This window comes from Strix uralensis, chromosome 19, assembly GCF_047716275.1.
Source record: "Strix uralensis isolate ZFMK-TIS-50842 chromosome 19, bStrUra1, whole genome shotgun sequence".
Taxonomy (NCBI): Eukaryota; Metazoa; Chordata; class Aves; order Strigiformes; family Strigidae; genus Strix; species Strix uralensis.
Window position 1 is genome coordinate 2,514,563 of NC_133990.1, and position 20,046 is coordinate 2,534,608.

The following is a 20,046-nucleotide window of genomic DNA, read 5'->3' on the forward strand; positions in this document are numbered from 1 at the left end:
CAAGATTCAGCTGATTCCCAGCAACCTCTCTGTCTTCATCAGAACTCATGTCCTGTGAACTGACTCCTCTTTGAATGTCTTACTAACTCCCACTCACTGAAAGTGGAGGAACTGAAGAAATATTATCTTAATTCTCTTCAGCATTCAGCTTTCTTTGAACAGGTGGTGACATCAAGAAGGCTTTTAAGTATGGATTAGACTTGCTCTGAAAACATCCTTGATTAATTTGACTAGAAAACAAAAATTGTCAGAGTTTTGAAATACAAATTACCTTTCTTCAGCCTTTCACAGGAGCAAATTCAAACAAGTGGTGCAAAATGAGCTCAATTTTAGTCTGGGACTGAGTGTTTTTGTACATGATAGCACAACAAGGAATGTCACACTGGTATGGGAGAGGAGCAGTCCCTAGGCTATTTGGTCTGTTTGTGCTCTTATAGTGCATCTTTGTGACAGTATCAGGATAAACAGAAATATATTATCTCAAATTTTCTCCATTCATGATCTCTCTAAAAACAAGCCCCCTCATTGAGGACACTTGCCTCTGCTTCTTCTAACGATGCTTGCAGGTCATACTTTTCTTGCTCAATTTGCTTCTTTGCTTTCTCCAGTCCATGATTAACTTTTCCAGATTCAGCAATCTGTTCAGTCAGATCAGAAATTTCCTCTGCGACACAGAGAACACACAACTCATCTTAGATAATGTTGTCAATGGCACCTGCAATTGCTGTTTAGCAATGGGAGTGACGAAAGACATGACGATGTAATGTGATGCAGCAGTGAGGAGAAATAGTAGGCCATGTCTCATGTGCAATCCTTATTTCTGACTACCTGCTATTTCCAGTTCAGAGTGCAGTTTGAAAATGAGAGGGAGCAAATGAAGTGAGCTCAGAGAATAATGTCAACTTCCTCTGGATAGTAAAATTACGTCTCCAGAGAGAGTCCTGTTTGATTGCTCTCTTTATGCTCAGATACTCCCCAGCGATCATTCTGCTCACAAAAATCGAACTGAGTTGTGATTCCTTTATACAGTTAGTTTGCTTATTAAATGCCAATCTGTTGTACCACAGCTGCATGGTCTTTCAATAGTCAGGAGATAGACAACAGCACTCCAGATTTTTTCTAATGGCAATGACTGAAGTAATCTGAAAAAAAATAGTATCTGGTTTCATCATCATTTCTGTCCATTCAGTTAATTGGGTCCCTATCCATGAATGGGATTATGATGGTGTGAAGGAGTAGAAGGTGGGAATACTATGAAGAAGTAGCATTCTGTAATGAGCTGTAGGCATATGCTTACAGGTGACTTTGTGATCAGCTGAACAGGAAAGAAAGTTGCCTAATCTGAGCTTTGTGGGAAAACCATAGAGAACAAAACCCTGGGAAGAAGCAGAGCTCCGGTAGCCCAGGAACATGGAAGTATTTAAGGACTCATGGTGGATCCCTGCTGATACAGATCTGAACTTACGACGGAGGTTCTTGTTCTCCAGTCTGACAGTCTCAGCCTGGTCAAGCATTTCTTCATAGGCATTCTTCATCTGGAAGATCTTGGTGCTAAGAGAGCGAGACTCCTTCTGGGCAGCTTCCAGCTCAGCCTGACTCTCCTGGTACTTCTGTTTCCATTCAGCCAGGACCTGGAATGACAGGAGCATAAGAATGACCCATTCTGCAACACTCCTGTCTCTGCATGTTTACAGGACGAGAACCCAAGAGGCATGGCCTGTCTTAAAATCTTTTGCTTTGGGCTGTTCTCTGCCTGTGACAATCAATTCAATGTGATACCTACTCTGTTCTGGTGGAAGCCCCAAACTCTCAGGCAAGAGTTTGGTTTGACACCAGCCTGGACACAATGTGGTTAGTCCAAATGAGACTGTGTGAGCCTTTTTATTATTGCAGGAGCCATTGGTCTTGCATTCAGCCCACCAAGAAACATCACGTTCTACCAATCGTCTTCTGAGTTTGATACCACTGACCTGCAGGGCATCTTTTTTAGTACATTCACCTAATTCAGTCACACAAGGCTGGGCCAAGGCACAGGGCTATGCAACATGATTTGGTCAAATGGTGTTGATTCTTTTAGGTGTTATCAAAGGCAGTGGAAGCTGAGGCTCTGACTAACCCAAATACAAGGCTGGCAGACTAGCACCAGGCGAAAGTCAGAGCTTGTTCGCTTGCATGTGAATACTTGCTCAGTCTGCTTGATCAAAGACTAGATATAGATCCTTTCAGTCTCCCTTGCAAAGACTTCATGCTTTTTCAAACTATCAGAAAGCTACTTCGTTATTTGCTGTGGTCATCTGGGGTTACGCCCACTGTGACATTATCATTACTATATGTCCTGTTATGTGCTCCTTACCATGGATTTGCTTTGGATAAAATTTAATTTATCCTACTGTGAGTGCAGAACTTTCATAATTTCAGAATTTGGCCTGGCCTATCAAATGTCTAATGGTGTTCAGATCTGGCAGGCTCTTTGAATGAACCTTGTCAAAATTCTTCTGCTTTTTATCAAATGCTGCACAGGCTGCGTTTGACCTTTCCACGTCAATCATGAGGTCATCCACTTGCCCCTGCAGCCTCTGCTTTGTCTTCTCCAGTGAAGCACACTTTGAGTTGACAGCCTCAGTGTGCTCCTCCGACTCGTGCAGGTGCTGAGCAAGCTTCCTTCTGTAAGATGAGACAATCAGTGCTAAGAGAAGGAAAATTCTGACATTCTCAGAAAATGGACAGGAAGGGAGTTTGTAATGGGAGAGATGGACAGAGAAAGCAACATAGAAAGCTGTGATGTTATGAACAGAGAGCATCAGTAGGAGCCTGGGATGACACAGCATGCTGGAGTGGTGCATAGGCCGGGAGAATACTTACCCAAGGGGTAGACTGTACCAATGCAGAGAGGAACCAGAAACACACTTTCAATATTGCCAGTGTTAAGAACATGATTTTTCAACTACTATGATTAACTCCATAGTTAATGCACTGGAATTCTCCTTTCTGTAGACACTCCCAAGCCTCTACTCCTTCTCCTCCTTTAGACCTCTACTCACCCCCCTTTTCACTCCTAACACATTACAAAGCACATTGCTCTGCATATTCCCACTACGAGCATATTCTGATTTCCTCCAGTTCCTTCTTACATTTATACTTAAATATCCTTCTACTTGCTCCAGACCATCCCTCCACGTACTTGGCCTCCTCCAGCTCCTCTGTGCGCTGAATAGCATCCGTCTTGTATTTGGTTCTCCACTGGGCCACTTCGCTGTTGGCCTTGGACAGGGCACGCTGCAGCTCCCCCTTGGCTTCCTGCTCCTCCTCATATTGTTCCCGGAGCAAGTCACAGTCGTGCCGAGCTGACTGCAAGGTGTGGGCCAGGGCACTCTTGGCCTGGGTAGTTAAAATTATAAAATTGTCAAAATATTAATAATTTCTGATTGTATTTTTTTACTGTATTTTGATAAAACCTCCAACTGCCCATGTGCAACAGTTGCTAGAGTAAGAGAAGGAGCAAAGTGGATAACATTAGGTACTCTGTGTTTCAGACTTGATGTTGTTAAACAAGATCAGGCACTTGTCCTGTCTATCTGGCATACTGCCTCTCAAACACATCTGCACCAAGTGCTTCAGGCACAGACACAAGAAATCCAGCAACAGACAAGGTGGGAATTATCTGTCAAGAAGTTTCCCTGTAAGCTTTTCAGGTAGCGTTTGGTGTTTATCTGAAGGTGGAAGAGTCTTTAAACTGTTTTGTCATATCTAACCCTGGGTACCCCTGCACTCCTGCTCTCTGTCCTTTTTTTTGGCTGCTGCTGTTTTCTTTGCCCCAGGGATTTCCTGTAGCAGTAAGGTATGCACAGAAAGCTGTTTTCATTCACTTCTCTCATGTTTTTGAACTTCAGAAAGCATGATGAGAAGGACTTAAACTGTCTTCCTTATTTAATTTCTAATGTCTCTTCTCTGTGCCTCTCCAAGGCAAAGTTCAAAAGTTTCACTGTTCTGATGTCTCCACCTTTCTCTCAGAAATCTCATTTATTGTTTTAACCCATTGATTTATTTTACAATTTGTTGGTCCAAATTAATACAAGTCACTTTATTTTCTTCCTCTAGTTGCCTCTTCAGCTCTTCAGTCTGCTGAGTGAAAGCATGTTTGCCTCGAGCCAACTGAGAAATCAAGGACTCCTTCTCCTCCAGTTGCCCAGTAAGTTCACCTAACAAGAAAATGTTTATTTTTTTAGACAGGGATACGAGACATAAAACATACAAATGGAAAGTGGTAAAATGAAGGGAGAGTAGCAATTTCATTCCCACCAGTAGGAAAAACCTGTCAAAGAGAAATGTTCTGGTGGCATCAAAGGAAAGTGTATGAACTGACCACAAACTCATACCTTCATTTTGATTGACAGTGCCTCTTTTGGATTGGTTTTATGTTTCCTTGGGTGGAGTTTCTATGACTGCCACCAGGAGGAAATTCTACAGTCTGAGTTTTGTTCACATCACCCAGTGATGAATATATTACAAAATACACAGGCATTCAGAAAGCATATTTAAGTACTTGGCACAGCGCTATTGCATTTCATCTAAGGACACACCATTCTCAGCCTGTAGACGTGTTTTATGTGTGTTCAGATCATTAATTAGTCAAATATGTTCATCGTTTTTGGTTCTGACTTCACTGAACTGGTCTTCGAGAGCTCGGCACATCTTTTCCAGGTTGCTCTGTTAAGAGATAGAAAGCATATCCTTCAGCATTGTTCAGAAGAACAGTGGTAGTGATGATATGATGATTCATGTTTCTTCCTGCACAACAACCTTGGCTTTGGAGACAGACTCCATGTTACTGGCCAAGTCATCAATCTCCATCTTCAGCTCACTCTTCTCCTTCTCCAGCTTCTGCTTCACTCGTTGCAGGTTGTCGATCTGCTCCCCAAGCTCAGCTGTGCTGTCCGCGTGCTTCTTCCGCAGGGCGGCAGCCGTGGCTTCGTGCTGCAGCGTGGCCTCTTCGAGGTCACGCCGCATCTTCTGAAATTCTGCCTCACGCTTCTTGTTCATCTCGATCTGAGCTGCTGTAGCCCCTCCTGCTTCTTCCAGGTGCTTGCTGATCTCCTCTAGCTCCCTCGAGAGGTCAACTAGACGCTTTTCAGTCTTTGCATAGCTTGCACGTTCGGCCTCAATTTCTTCCTCCAATTCCTCTATTCGAGCCTGTGAAAGTTAATTGGTTAAATGAGGACTTCTGAATAGAGAGATTTGAAATTATCATTAAGGAATAAAGAGCAAACATTCACATCCATTTATATCAGCATAGAGAGTGAAGCACCTCTAGAAATTTCACTGAATTGTGTCTTAGGACGTGCAGTATTCAGTTTTTGAACAGCACTGAATGTAAAATCTGGTATTTAACTTTATGTTATCGCTCAGAATGGATTTATTGTCTTATGAACGATGTAGTATTGTACTTTTCTGAAGAAATAGGGGACGTGTCACTGGCACATGTAAAGGAATGTGAGTTTCTTAGAAATTTCCCAAATGTCAGGCCAAAACAAAGCAGTGTCTTCTCTCCATCAGCAAATAAGTTGGAAGGAACCTTGAGATGAGCAACCACAGGATAATAGCGCTGAAGAGAACTGTCTTCCTGGCGCTGCCTTTAGAAGGTGATCCCTGCCCTGATCATGACAGATTATGTCACATTCTATTGTTTTCTTAGAAAAGTCATTCTCAGTGGCTTCACTACTGTCGTAACTCAGTACCTGATCCATTTTCAAAGCCTGCCACAAGCTCCACTTAAGAAATTTCTTACACAGTTATGTATGATTAGAGGCCAGAGTTTCTGTAAAAGTGCCCTGAGATGGGAACAGAGCCCAGAGTCCATGTTAATTGTTTTATTCATGTGTAGTAAAATATTTTTGTAGAACAGGCTAACAATAAATATCAATTAATTCTAAGGAACTCATACTTGGCTACTAAAAGTATCAGTAACTCTTAGACTTTACCTGAAGCTCCTTAATTTTCTTTTGCAGCTGAGAAATTTGAGCCAGCTCATCTTCACTTTTACTTTGCAACTGGCTAATTTCAAAATCCTTTCTGTTAAAGAACAGGAATGCAAATTCAATATGGTTAAGATAAAATCTGAATTTTAGAATTCAGAGCATAAGAAGTCAGTGCAATACTTTTTTAGCCTGTCATCCATCTGTTGCTTATCTTTTTCCAGATCCATGATGGAATCCTGAGACATTTTCAGATCACCCTCCAGTTTTCTCTTTGCTCTCTCAAGGCCCATTCGTAGTTTCTTCTCTTGTTCCAGAGATCCTTCAAGCTAAAACACATAAAACATACTTAAACACATAAAACTTAAAACCTACTTAAACACATAAATCGTACTTTGGAAGTAACTATTCTTGATTTTAAAATCTAACTAGAGTTGGAAATTGATGAATAGAGAAGATAATCAGATCCTGTATATATGCCTGTGCTACACTCTCACTGCAGTCAGAGCTGCCATTATATGTTGGTTTCGATATTAAACTGTCCACAGCTTGGCTATGCATAGTTGAAATTCAAGTTTTTGAAAAATACAGAAATTAAATTTCTCCAGTGGCTGCAGTTCCTAGCTTATAGATTGCTAAGTATTGACAAATTCCCAGTGTTCATATCTTCCTGGAGTATGTCCACACTGCACAGTAAGAGGCCGCAAATAACTCTGCAGCAAACTTGAAACTGCCACAGATATCTTACTCCAGCTAATTAAAATGGGGCACAAAAGTCTACAATGCTGAAATACCCAGTGGTGAACATAGTTTAAATAGACAGGGAAAGATGAAAGATATACTGGATTCCACAGTACCCTGTCAACTGGCAATGATTTATTAGCTGAAAGCTGGCTTGGCTGCTTTAAGTGTTGCTTATACTCCCAACTACAGATTTCTAGTCTCTTCTAATCTGTCAGAGCATACACCTACACAACGCAAAAACTTTTTCTTACATCATCTACTTCCTGCTCCAGTTTGATCTTGGTTTTGGTGAGTGTGCTGACTTTGTCTTCCTCAGCTTGCAAGTCATCCAGTGTCTGCTGGTGTGCTTCCTGGAGGGCCTTTTTCTCCTTAGTGAGTTTAGAAATATTTTCATCCAGAGCTTCCATCTCATCAGTAAGATTCCTAACCTGTTAGACAGCCAGCATCCATACTATGAGGAGGTGCCCTGAAAAATCACAGGCTGAGAACACAGTGAGTGCACCCTTGCAAAGTCTTGTATGGATGTAGTCCAAATGCTCTCCACAGAAGGTCTATGTTGTTCATGATGAGGGTAGCAACAAGTGTTATGCCTGACAGTCACACCGCTCTGGTCCTGCAATGGTAGGAATTCTTGCTTCAGTTGTTTTGGACTACCAGCCCTATCCTGCTGAATTCTGTAGTGGAACATGTGCTAGATCTTCTCTTGCCTCTGCAAGATTTTCCCACTGGGATTTTCAAAAGGCCTCTGAGTTGCTTTTGCTCAAAAAATGTATTTCCTGCATGTGATATATGTGCTAGGCAAACAGCTATAAATTCTCAGCAAGTGAGGTTCTTTAAAAAGATATTATTAAGTGCCAAGCATAGTCAAAGATATGTTAAGTTTTCCATAAAAGTGAAAGGAACACAATAACATGACAAAGATCCTTATGCCCTTGGAACAGGTGATCATGAATTTAGGGCAGGAGCTTCTAACTGGGCTGCTGGACATCCCAGCTCTGCTAGCATTATCTTGGAAACTTACTCCTTGTACTTCAGTGCAAACCAGCAATCTTATCTCAAAGACATCAGGCACTGTGCATTAACCTGCCTGATCCTTGCTTCCCATTTGTCTCATTTGGATGGGAAAGTCTGACAGTAGGGATAAGGAAAGTCCACTCTAAGTGCTTTAGCTATATGGCTCTGATATCTGACAAGATACTCCCTCATCCTAATATGCAGCACCAGCTGGATTTCCTCTAAGCATTAGTATGGAAATGTCCAACATAACTGAAATTGCAAACTCAGGATCCAGTATTGTTCTCAGTGATGGCAGTGAAGAGAACCTCAAGTTTGTAATTACATCTCTGCTAGTATTGTTTCCACAGCAAGACAGAACACTGTCACCACAGAGGTGGGCTTTTGAATTCTAGCATATATATCTCAGTTCTGTCTCTTCACACTGATAGTTGAGACGTACATGAAGAGACTGTGCTTTTACTGGGATCTAAATGAGTTAATGCCCACATGATATAGCCCCTCCTTGCTACACCGACAGTCTGAACCTTAGAAGTCAAGAAGAACTCTCATTGTATTGTCAAGTCTCCTAGCTGAGACCCGGGCTTCTTAAATGTAAGACAATTATAAGAAAACATTAGACATCTGCAAAATCAGTTCTCAATGCATATGAGAAAGGACCAGAATAGCCATTCTGTGCTGAGCTACTCACAAGCATGCATAATCCTCCATTATCCACAGGAGACACAAATATACTGGTTCCTTATGACTCCAAATAGCCAAATATGATCATTCTCTATCAAGAACCATAACAACCTCTTAACTCTTTTTGAAGTGTCACAGAAAACATATTTTTCCTAAGAGGAAATTATAATTTTAACAAAAAATGGCAATACTTCTCCCCTATGTCTTGGGCATATATCACTTCTATTCAGAGCACTTACGAATGACCGCAACTTTCCACAAAACTGAAAACTGTCTGAGGAAGAATAATTCCCTGATTTCTCTGTCACCTTATTCTCTGTTGCATGCTTCTCCTTTTCCACTTTGACCAGAGTCAGTTCAAGATCATCAATATCTTTCTTCAGCTCAGAGCATTCATCTTCAAGTTTCCTCTTCTTTGCTGTCAGTTCAGCATTTGTCTCCTCTTCATCCTCTATTCTTTCACTGAGTTCTTTAATTTTAGCTTCCAGCTGGATTTTACTTTTGATGAGTCCTTCACATCTCTCTTCAGCATCAGCTAGACTTTCACTCTCCTGTCAAAACATATTGAAGGCACATTATCATAAAAATTACAAAAGGCAACATGTGTTGTTCAAGCGCCATCTCCAGGAAATTGATTACACAAGTCAGGGCAGAATTTCCTATGCAAATCACAGTAATGCACACGATTCAATTGTGAGGGAATTGTCCTGCTCAGTCATGGCTAGGAAAGTGGACCATAATCCCATGGTAGAGACACTTCCTTTCAGCTGGTCAGATGGTTTGACTACAATACCATGCAATAGACTCACAGGGTTCAGTCATAACAAGGAGCATGCAAGGAATCAGTGAGATAAATAGGTGGGTAGCAAACTGAATTTCATGGAAGCATGATTTTAGATGTGGATTTGTAAAACATACAGCATTTCAAAGTTATCTTTCATAGATTGTTGGATAATTCTATCTTTAATAAGCTCTTTCAACTCTAATGACACAGGTCAGGCCGTCTCTCCCCAAACTTCTCTCACTTTATTCACATGAGGCTACCCTTGCTCCCATCATTCTCTAACCTCTCCCTCAGCCAAGGCAGGGTCAAGCTCGACCTAGATTGTAGCCTGTAACTTTTACTATAACTAACATTTTGTGACACATGGTTAACAGATAAAAATTTGTCTAAATTAATGCTACTATGATGTATTCTAGGGAGAATACCAGAAAAAGTATCTGTTGCCTCCCAGAAGAGCTATGGCTGAAAGCCATCACTGCAGTAACAGAACATAGTATGATTAATTCTCTCAGATTCTGACTGAAACCCATAGCACACTGAAAATCATAGAATCATAGAACAATTTGCGTTGGAAGGGATCTTAAAAATCACCTGGTTCCAACCCCCCTGCCTGAGCAGGGACACCTTCCACTAGTCCAGGTTGCCCAAAGCCCCGTCCAACCTGGCCTTGAACCCTTCCAGGGAGGGGGCAGCCACAGCTTCTCAGGGCAACCTGTGCCAGAGCCTCACCATCCTCACAGTAAAGAATTTCTTCCTTATATCTAATTTAAATCTGCCCTCTTTCAGTTTAAAACCATTACCCTTCATCCTATGTCTACATCCTCTGATAAAGAGTGCATCCCCAACTTTCCTGTAGCCCCTTTAAGTACTGGCAGGCTACTCTAAGGTCTCCCCAGAGCCTTCTCTTCTCCAGCTGAGCACCCCCAACTCTCTCAGCCTGTCCTCACAGGGGAGGGGCTCCAGCCCCCTGAGCATCTTCATGACCCTCCTCTGGACCTACTTGAGCAGGTCCGTGTCTTTCTGATATTGGTGCCCCCAGAACTGGACCCAGCACTGCAGGGGGGGTCTCACGAGAGCGGAGCAGAGGGGGAGAATCCCCCCGCCTTGACCTGCTGCCCACACTGCTCTGGGTGCAGCCCAGGGTACGGTTGGTTTTCTGGGCTGCGAGTGCACGTTGCTGGCTCACAGTCAGTTTTCCATCCACTAATACCCCCAAGTCCTTCTCCTTGGGGCTGCTCTCCAGCCACTCCTCGCCCAGCCTGGATTTGTGCTTGGGATTGCCCCAACCCATGTGCAGGACCTTGCACTTGGCCTTGTTGAACTTCACGAGGTTTGCACGTCTCACCTCTCCAGCCTGTCCAGGTCCCTCTGGATGGATCCCTTCCTTCCAGCGTGTCAACCGCACCACACAGCTCGGTGTTGTTGGCAAACTTGCTGAGTGTGCACTCAATCCCACTGTCCATGTCACCAACAAAGATGTTAAACAGCTCTTGTCCCAATATCAACCGCTGAGGAAGAGCACTAGTTACTGGTCTCCACTTGGACATCAAGCTGTTGACCTCAACTCTTTGAATGAGACTGTCAAGCCAATCCCTTGGCACCAAGTGGCCAATCCGTCAAATCCATGTCTCTCCAATTGAGACACAAAGATGTTGTGTGGGACAGTGCCAAAAGCTTTGCACAAGTCCAGGTAGATGATCTCAGTTAGTCTTCCCTTATCTACCAATGCTGTAACTCCATCGTAGAAGGCCACCAGATTTGTGAGGCACGATTAGCCCTTAGTGAAGCCATGTTGTCTTCACCAATCACCTCCTTCTTTCCCATGTGCCCTGGCATAGTTTCCAGGAGGTTCCACTCCTTGCCAGGAGCAGAGGTGAGACTGACTGGCCTGTAGCTCCCCAGGTCTTCCTCTTTTCTGTTTTTAAAAATGGGGGTTATATTTCCCCTTTTCCAGTCAGTGGGAACTTTGCCAGACTGCCATGACTTCTCAAATATGATGGATAGTGGCTGAGCTAGTTCATCTGCCGGTTCCCTCAGGACCTGGGGATGCATCTCATCAGGTCCCATGGACTTGTGCACCTTCAGGTTCCTTAGATGGTCTTGAACCTGATTTTCTCCTACAGTTTTTATGATTATTCTTTCTCCCAGTGCCCACCTTTGCCTTCTGTGACTTGGGTGGTGTGGCTGGAGTCCTTGCTGGTGAAGACTGAAGCAAAAAAGTTGAGTATCTTGGCCTTCTCCATATCCTGGGTAACCAGGTCTCCAGTTTCCTTCCAGAGAGGGCCTACATTTTCCCTAGTCTTTCTTTTATCACCGACATACCTATAGAAGCTTCTCTTGTTGCCCTTGACATCCCTAGCCAGATTTAATTCTATCAGGGCTTTAGATTTCTGAACCTGATCTCTGGCTGCTTGGACAGTTCCTCTGTATTCCTCCCAAGCTACCTGTCCTCGCTTTCCTTTCTGTGACTGAGTTTGTCCAGGAGCAGCTTGTCCATGCATGCAGGCCTCCCAGCATTTTTGCCTGACTTCCTCTTTGTTGGGATGCATTGCTTCTGGGTTGGGAGGTGATCCCTGAATATTAACCAGGTCTCTTAGGCCCCTTTTCCCTCCAGGGCTTTATCCCATGGTACACTACCAAGCAGATCCTTGAAGAGGCCAAAGTCTGCTCTCCTCAAGTGAGATAGCTAGTGAGTGTGCATCTTCTGAGGACAAACTTGGAGAAGATGGTGCTTGAGGAATCCTTCAAGCAGGGTTGATAGAAATTTCCCCAGGAAAATGGGACTTAGCAAGAAGACAGGAAGGACTCTTCCAGCACTGAAACAGTGAGAAACTGTGATTCAAGAAAGAGTCAGACAACACACCTGAGGCCAATGATCATACCTTAGGAGTTCTTCTATGTTCTAAAATCTGAAATCTGAGTGCTCTGAAAGGCATTCTAACCTGGAAGTTAGTTAACCTAGTTAAACCTGGGCTTCTTGGGTTTTTTGGCTTACCATCAATGAAGGGGTTAAAGTGAAGCCCCAAATGCTTGTAAACTAGGTGGGTTCTGGAGAACAGAGAATTAAGTACCAAGAAGGGTACAAAGAAACTCAGAAAACTAGGTGAGATTAAGTTGATGTTCTGAAGAAGGATTCAGGTAATGAATCTCATCTTCAGCATGCAGAGTTACAGCCTTGGTGCTTGAAACAGTACAGGACTCCTGTTGAAACCCAAGTGGTTCGAAAGCACATGGAAACAAGTGACAGGTCCCCTTACACCAGAGTGCCCTTGGCTATGTAGTATCTTATTACCTTTTAAAACCTGACAGTATTCCTGTCTTGTGTGATTTCAGTCTCTGCTCAGCAGTATTCCAGAGAAAAGCATCAGTCTTTCTTCCACAGTTTCAGTCCTATCTCTGACAGAAAAACACCCCTGCCCTGGCTCCATATTATAATGGTCAGCAGATGTGGAAACAGCCTGTATTTCATCCAGAATCAGATACCATTGTTAGGAGCACATTATATATACTGTGGAACATCTGATTCTTCCACTGGTGATTGCTTAATAGTGAAGTGGGTTTACATGGGAGCCCAGTCAGAACTTCCCTGTGTTCCTACTTGTGGTAATGTTTTATATGTGCTTTGTACTCACTTTGATTAGGTGTAAATGACAAGACCACATACAAAGCAGTGGAGAATCTGACCCTGTTACATGTCTGTTTGTGAAGGACAATGGAAAAGAGAAGGGAAAGAGCAGCAGAATAAGAGGAAGTGGGGTAAATCTGAAAACGGAGGTTACTCACAGATTGAACCTGAAGCTGTAAGCAGTTTTTCTCTTGCACCAGGGTCACCATTTTCTCCTCCAGCTCTTTTCTCTTTGCCTCAGACTTTGCAAGCTCTTCCTTGGTTTTCTCAAACTCCTCCTTCATGTTGGCCATCTCCTTCTCAGATTCTGCACTCTTCAGCAAGGGCTTGATCTTGAAGAACAGCTTCATCCAGGGCCAGTGCTTGACGTTCATGAATGCACGAACATTGTACTGGATGATATAAATGGATTCTCTGAAAACACATGAAAACAGTTTTTGAGGCTGGTGAGACTTGGGTTGGAAACAGACTCTGATTATTTGCCACACAGCATCAACATTTTCCTCAAGGAACTTTTGCATAAGACTTTTTTCCTCCCTTGCTTTTCTTAAAGAGTCATTTCTAGGCCCTTGATTGCAAAATGGCTGGTTCAGGAGCGTGAACAATAACTATGTCTGGATATAAGAGGGAGAAATACTCCAAAACAGTCAAACTTCTCTGGCATGTTGCCTGGGAATCTCTGAGACTTTCCTCAGTCTCAAAGAAAGTGCAAGTGCTCAGGTGAATACCAGAGTGAAAACTGACATTCTTGAAGTACTGCTGCTGAGATTACAAATCTGGGAGTTACTGTCAATTGTGGAAACAGCAGCTTGATGCATTTTGGGTTACTCAAAATAACAAATACCATATTAGAATTTAAGACAGAAGCTGAAAATGAAAATGAAATCTTTTTATGCTATTGAAAACAAAAGGATGTTGTTGATGCCCGTAGTTCAAGGGGAGATTAGACAATTCCTTGCAGAGAAATCCAGCAAGAGTTATTGAATTCTTAGAAACTATCCCTGTCTTAGGAAGCCCCTAAACTAAATATATATTGCAGAGTGTTACAAATAAAAGCATCTGGTTGGCAGAGCATCCTATACATTTATGCAAACCTTGCTTCCCCTAAAGCTTTCACTTGTCAACAACATTTGAGAAAGTTTGCTTGGCTTGCCCAGTACTGCCACTCCTACACTCTAAATTTTGCATGATTCATCCCATCTCAAAGGGAGAGAGCTGAAATAGGAAGGGAGTTATCTGGGATGGTCAAAAGTATGGAGTACCTTCTTTGTACAGGCTACAATTGTTCATCTTAGATGATGGAGCCATGAAAGAAAATTAAAGAGAAGGAGTGATTATATGCCATTGCTTACAAAACCAATGGGATCCAATGAAATTATCACATAACATGTTCAAAACAGACAAAGCTTAGAACTTGTTCAGTTCTAAACCTTAGAACTTGTTCAGGCTGTCTCTGTCACAGAGTTCTGTAAAGGTTGAAAATGGTAAGAGAATTCCTGCAGAAAAGGTTTACTGTTAAATACTAAATATCATGGTCCAGCTGCATGACCCAATTGCTAAATAGCCATTGCTAGAATTTGGGAGGCTGTAACAAGGAAACTATTAGTTTGTGCTTTCTCTGTTTCTGCTAGTCTTTCTAAGGACAGTTTCTGCTAGTCTTCCTGAGAAGAGTTTTTTGCCTGAGACAGTATACTGCACTGCTGGACTTTTGGTCTGACACAGTAAGATTGTTAGTATTTTCTTATATTACCTTCTTTCATTCACCTTTTTAAATTCAGTTCTCATGAGGTACCCTCTGCATATAGCTTGTGTATGAGTGATGAGGCTCACAAGCTTCTCATCTCTCATCTCTTCTAGGAGTCCTAGGAGACCTGCCTTGAAGAACACCTAGAACATAAAAGAGGGTCAAATAGCCTGAGGCTTAGGCAGATACAGAACAATTGGCAGCTGATGCAGGGTAGTAAAAGTTTTGGAAAAATGCCTGCAGAGTAAACTTTTAACAGCTAGAGAAATTTTGTGTCAGCATTCATATTGTCAGTGCTCCTGTGATTCATGACAAGTCACTCTATGTATGATCTAATCACATTATTGCAGTGTTTTCTGATGCCTGTTCCAGCGTAGGTTGTGGAAGATCTAGCTTGTAAGTAGTTATTAAAACAAAGAGTTAGCTTGCAACTTAGTACTATATCCTACTGTCTCTTTGCTATACTCTACCCTCTACATCAGGGTGAAGATTTGCTCTGTAAACTGACTTAGAGATGGCTTGAGAAGCATACATGATGATGTCTGTTCAGTAGCATAGGCAATGGGTTTTGGTCCAGAGATAGTGCTGCTAGTGCTGCCTTGGTTGTGCTGATCAGAGAATCAGTGTCCCACGTGACACTGCTTTGGATATGGAACACAGACTTGTGTGTGTGCTTAAATCCCCTGAGAAGTCTGACCATTCAAACGTGACTGAGCCTGTCTAACATGCACTGATATGAATGAGTTCAACTGGGAGGAGAAAGGGACAGTATTAGTTCTAGTTGCAGCCACGTTGGACCATTTGGGTAGTGTGGTGTTCCCACGGCTGACAGTGCTACCCCTCACACATACCATCAGAACCAGACAAGTTTTCTGTACTCCTTCTTGCTCGTGGTGTACTTCGTTTATAATCATAGTGAAGGCTGATTTCATATGCAAGAAATACTCTCAATGAACAAAATTTTTTGCCATTAATTATACCCACTCTTCCACAAGGGCTTTACCTTGGTATGGCCAAATCTGTATTGGTTGTGGTCAACATCAATGGAGGAAAGAAGCTTTTCTGAAGCCTTTTTGCTGTCAATGAATTGGCCTTCTGGAATAGCTGAGGCATTAAGAATCTTGTACCTGTGGTAAGACAGGTTGCAAACAGGGTGAGGAAAATAGGATCCATTGTACATGATAAAATATACAAAGCTGAGGTATCTGAAAGCAGCTGAACATGCCATCTGAAACCTAGACAGTCTTGGCTGAAGAGAACGTGATGACAAGGGGACACGTCTACTCTTCAGAGGAATCTGTTGGCTGTGGTACAACACAGTATGTTGTTACATATAAAATTAATGAGCATGCCTAAGTGTGTCTGCAGGTCCAGAAATTAGGAAGAACATAGTGAGGACATGTCAATCTCTTCTCATCTTGTTTCATTGATCAGAGGAATGCTACTCAAATTAAAGTTGAAGATGAATTAAGACTACTCAGCTATATTCCAAAGGGAATACAGATCTTGCACAGCTCAAAGTCTCTACAAATTGTACCACTGAATTCTTGAGTTTGGACTAAAAATGGCATGATATTATTCTTTAAATGCTAACAGAAGTCAGCATTTTGCAAGGTAATTTAGTGATTAAGGTAATCCTGTGTCATGGACAGGTACACCGAATCATTCTAAAGGAGTTTCTTCAGATACATCAGTGAGGATGTGTGACTGTACACTGGAGCACTTCTTATTCTCAAGTCTACCTTGAAAGACAATATGTAAATCAAGACAGTGGTAATGGTGCAGTGAATTTAATCTGTACTTTAGACTTCTATTGTAGCTCCTTCTGAACTTCAGCATGTTTCCTTTGAACTATAAAGCACTTTGTGGTTCTGGACCATGGGCATTATGGATAGATTCCTTCACCTGTTACATCAAATTATGATTTGACAATTGAGACCAGCTAATGCCTTGCCCCCAGGTTGCAGGGCATTTTCAGAGAGGTCTTGGGTCCTTTTCACACCAGTTCAGCATGGAACATGCTACTATTACATTTAATTATAACAGGATCCAGTTCTGATTCAGCACTTCATAGCAACTGAGCTCACATGAACCATTTTAATTGTCTCCATTTTAAAGATGAGGAAAACAAAGTACAGGACGCAATCCAGTGACAGAGCTGTGGATTTTTGAATGCTTAGTCAGTGCGCTGTAAGGAGGCTGCACTGATATGTATTGTTTTTGTATCTATACTCTGGGAGACTTACAAAGAGCAGTATATAATGCCACTTAATTCATTACACTACAAGCATTTTGCATCTCTGAATCATCGGGCATTGACTACAGTTTAGAAATGACACTGGTTCTGATGAATCAAGAAATCTCTGGTCTGATCAAAGAGGGAAAGACTGGAGTGACCTAAAACAGTATTAATGACCTGGTTTCCTCAAATGCCACTATTCTAGTCTGATTCAGAGAGTGTCTCTCCATCATGGCACCAGACTTGTCACCTGAGTTGTGGTTTTACTGAGGCCTTATCTTAACAGACAGTAATAACTGAAAACCTACCGTTTCTTAAAGTCTGCATAAAGGATTCTGCTTGGAAACCCCTTCCTGCAAATTCGGATGCCTTCTAGAACCCCATTGCACCGCAGCTGCTGCATCACCAAATAATGGTCCATTTCACCTTAAACAAAATACATCCATCATGACTCTCCTTTTCTTCCAAAGAATCTCCCCATGTATTAACATTCTAGAATGACCTCTCTTTTTTTGATAAAATTCAATCACTTCTTGATTAAGGATGCAGGAACTCAAGACAGAACACACCTTCAATTCATACAAGTTGCGGAGAGCTGCTTCAGTGATCTGAGCTTCACTAAGAATCGTAGGGCTGGCAGTGCTTGTGAATTGCCAATGGCCAAAAGACATAAGGCCACATTACTCAAAAATGGCAGGAGAGTGCTTTAGGACATGAGCTGAAAAGTGTTACACATCATCAGCATCCTCATTAGATACAGGTAGAGGTGGCACAATGCAGAGTGTAGTACCATCTAGACAATCAACTCTTCACGTAATGTAAGATTTTACCTTGGATCTGCCATGCAACTATTGACTATACTCAAACTTGATTAGATTTGATAGCTAGATAGATTCTAACACAGGAGCAGATGAGCAGGTTGCTTAAAGCTCTCAGTCTGCCTGTAGAGGACAGCTGATTAAAATTGCAAGAATGATCTTTCTCCTCCTAAAATATCTATTGGATATAACAATCAACTGCATTTCTAAGTCTTATTCCCAAGTATTACAAAGTACAACTTGCAGAATAAAACCCTCTTGGAATTACTTTGTCATGCAGAAATTTCCATTGACTGCTAGAGACATTAATTAGTACAGAATGGTCCATACCCCTAACTTTATCTTTTCAGTGTAATCAATGAAGGTGTACCCAAAGGAATTGTTAGAAAAGTCAAACATAAGCAGCCTAAAACCAGCTAAAAATAAGATGTCCAGTTTCTCTTCCTTCAATTCTCCATCCTTAATTTCACTCACAAAGTACTACTTTTCTTAAAAGTCAAAAGTCAAGTTTCCTTCTGAGTCACCCCTGTCAAAACAACCAACAGAACATTAAAATGACAGCCATATCTGGCAAAATCATTCATTCAAATATGCTTTTCTATTTTAGTAGGTTTCCTTATTCCCCCCCTTACACCTTCTCAACTGTCAAGGCCCCAGTGAGATTCCTCTTTCTTCACTTTAGGATATGAAGTGTGGATACTTCCATTTGGGCTTCATTTATAGTCAGTGGAGTGAAACAGTTTCTTCTAGGATGTGATTCATCTCATCCTAAGATAGATGTATAAAAGGGCCAGATGAGTCATACCTTAAAATGCCAGCTTCTCTCCATGGAATATAAAAGGAGTTTAGAATAGCTGAAATGTGAATGTCATACATAAATGTGTTGCTTAAATCCTGCTTGTGGTCTTCAGGGTTACACAGACATAAACAAGAAAGGTAAGAAACATTCTGAAATTGGTCTTTTGTTTCCTGAGCAGATTAAACAGATGCTAAGCTCCTGTTGCCTGGTACTCCTGTTGTATCCACTACATTCTACTGATATCTTCCTTGTCATTCTACCAGTATCAGACCTCATAATTTGTCTGCTAAAACTGACATAGGCAAGTCTCTCCCCAAGTACTTTCATTTAATGGCCACGTGAAAATACTCCCAATCTTTACTGATCTCAGAGACTAAATTCTTTGTGAGAGTTTAATATTTAATTAAAGAAAAAAAAGTAACTCTGTATGAAAATGCTTTCCAAGTGCTAGCAGCACCCAGCAGCTTGTGCAGGGAATTCTACAAATGATACATGATTTCTTTGACAGTTCTCCAGCTCAGTGAATCAGATCCTACCACTGAACATTTAGAAATTGGTAAGTGGTCTTGGGCTGAACCCAACAGTTCTGAATGACACAGTGGTCCTTAAAACTAGGCATTTATTAGGGATTTTTAAATGCTGTTACCCACAACAGAGTCTTCAGCTCTGTACACTCATTAAAGCGAAGGTAGGTAAGTGTTGTGGACCGTGTAATGCTCAAAATTTTGCAGTCATGGTAAACAATACAAGAAGGTTTACTTGGGCACTGTCCCACAGGCCAACCCCCACAAGAACTTCACATGCAAAGGGAGCTATTCTGGAAGAAGTTGGGTGAAAGCTAAGCAGGACAATTCCTGTCAGTCCGGTTTCTTCAGAATATAGTGATGGGCTTACCAGGTGACTTGCTCTCATTAGGAATCAGGCAACACACAAAGTGAGGATGAGTACTTCTCAGGTTAGTCATCAACTTGTTTAGATTTTCCTGTGATAGAATAAAACATGGGTTTGAGCTCTGAGCTACAAAGCTTTTTGCATTCTTATTCAAATATCAAGGTTTTATAGAATCACAGAATGGTTTGGGTTGGAAGGGGCCTTTGAAGATCGTCAAGTCCAACCCCCCTGCCATGGGCAGGGACAGCTTTCACTAGACCAGGTTGCTCAAAGCCCCATCCAACCTGGCCTTGAACACTGCCAATGACAGGGCATCTACAACTTTTCTGGGCAACTTGTTCCAGTGTTTCACCACCCTCATCATAAAAAAATTTCTTCCTTATATCCAATCTAAACCTACCCCCTTTCAGTTTAAAACCCTTGCCCCTTGTCCTGTCACTATGGGCCCTGGCAAAACAGTATTTCTCCATCTTTCCAATAAGCCCCCTTTATATATTGAAAGGCTGCAATAAGGTGTCCCTGGAGACTTTCTTCCCCAGGCTGAACAACCCCAACTCTCTGAGGTGTTCCAGCCCTTGGATCATTTTTGTGGAAGCATGGCTCATTTAAAAGGAAATTCACATACCCTGAACACAGCAGACACCGTCTGGAAAGAGTCACCCTTCTTCTTAGAACCTTTCTTGCCACCACCATTATCACCTCGGAAGAAGTATATAGGAGGTGAATGGTTAG

The 20,046-nt window shown here is 42.0% G+C and overlaps 1 pseudogene; it reads right to left on the reverse strand.

The window, feature by feature from the left end:
- Positions 1 to 506: 506 nt before the first annotated feature.
- LOC141952304 (myosin-13-like) overlaps positions 507 to 20,046 on the reverse strand; it is a 32,701-nt pseudogene continuing 13,161 nt past the window's right edge.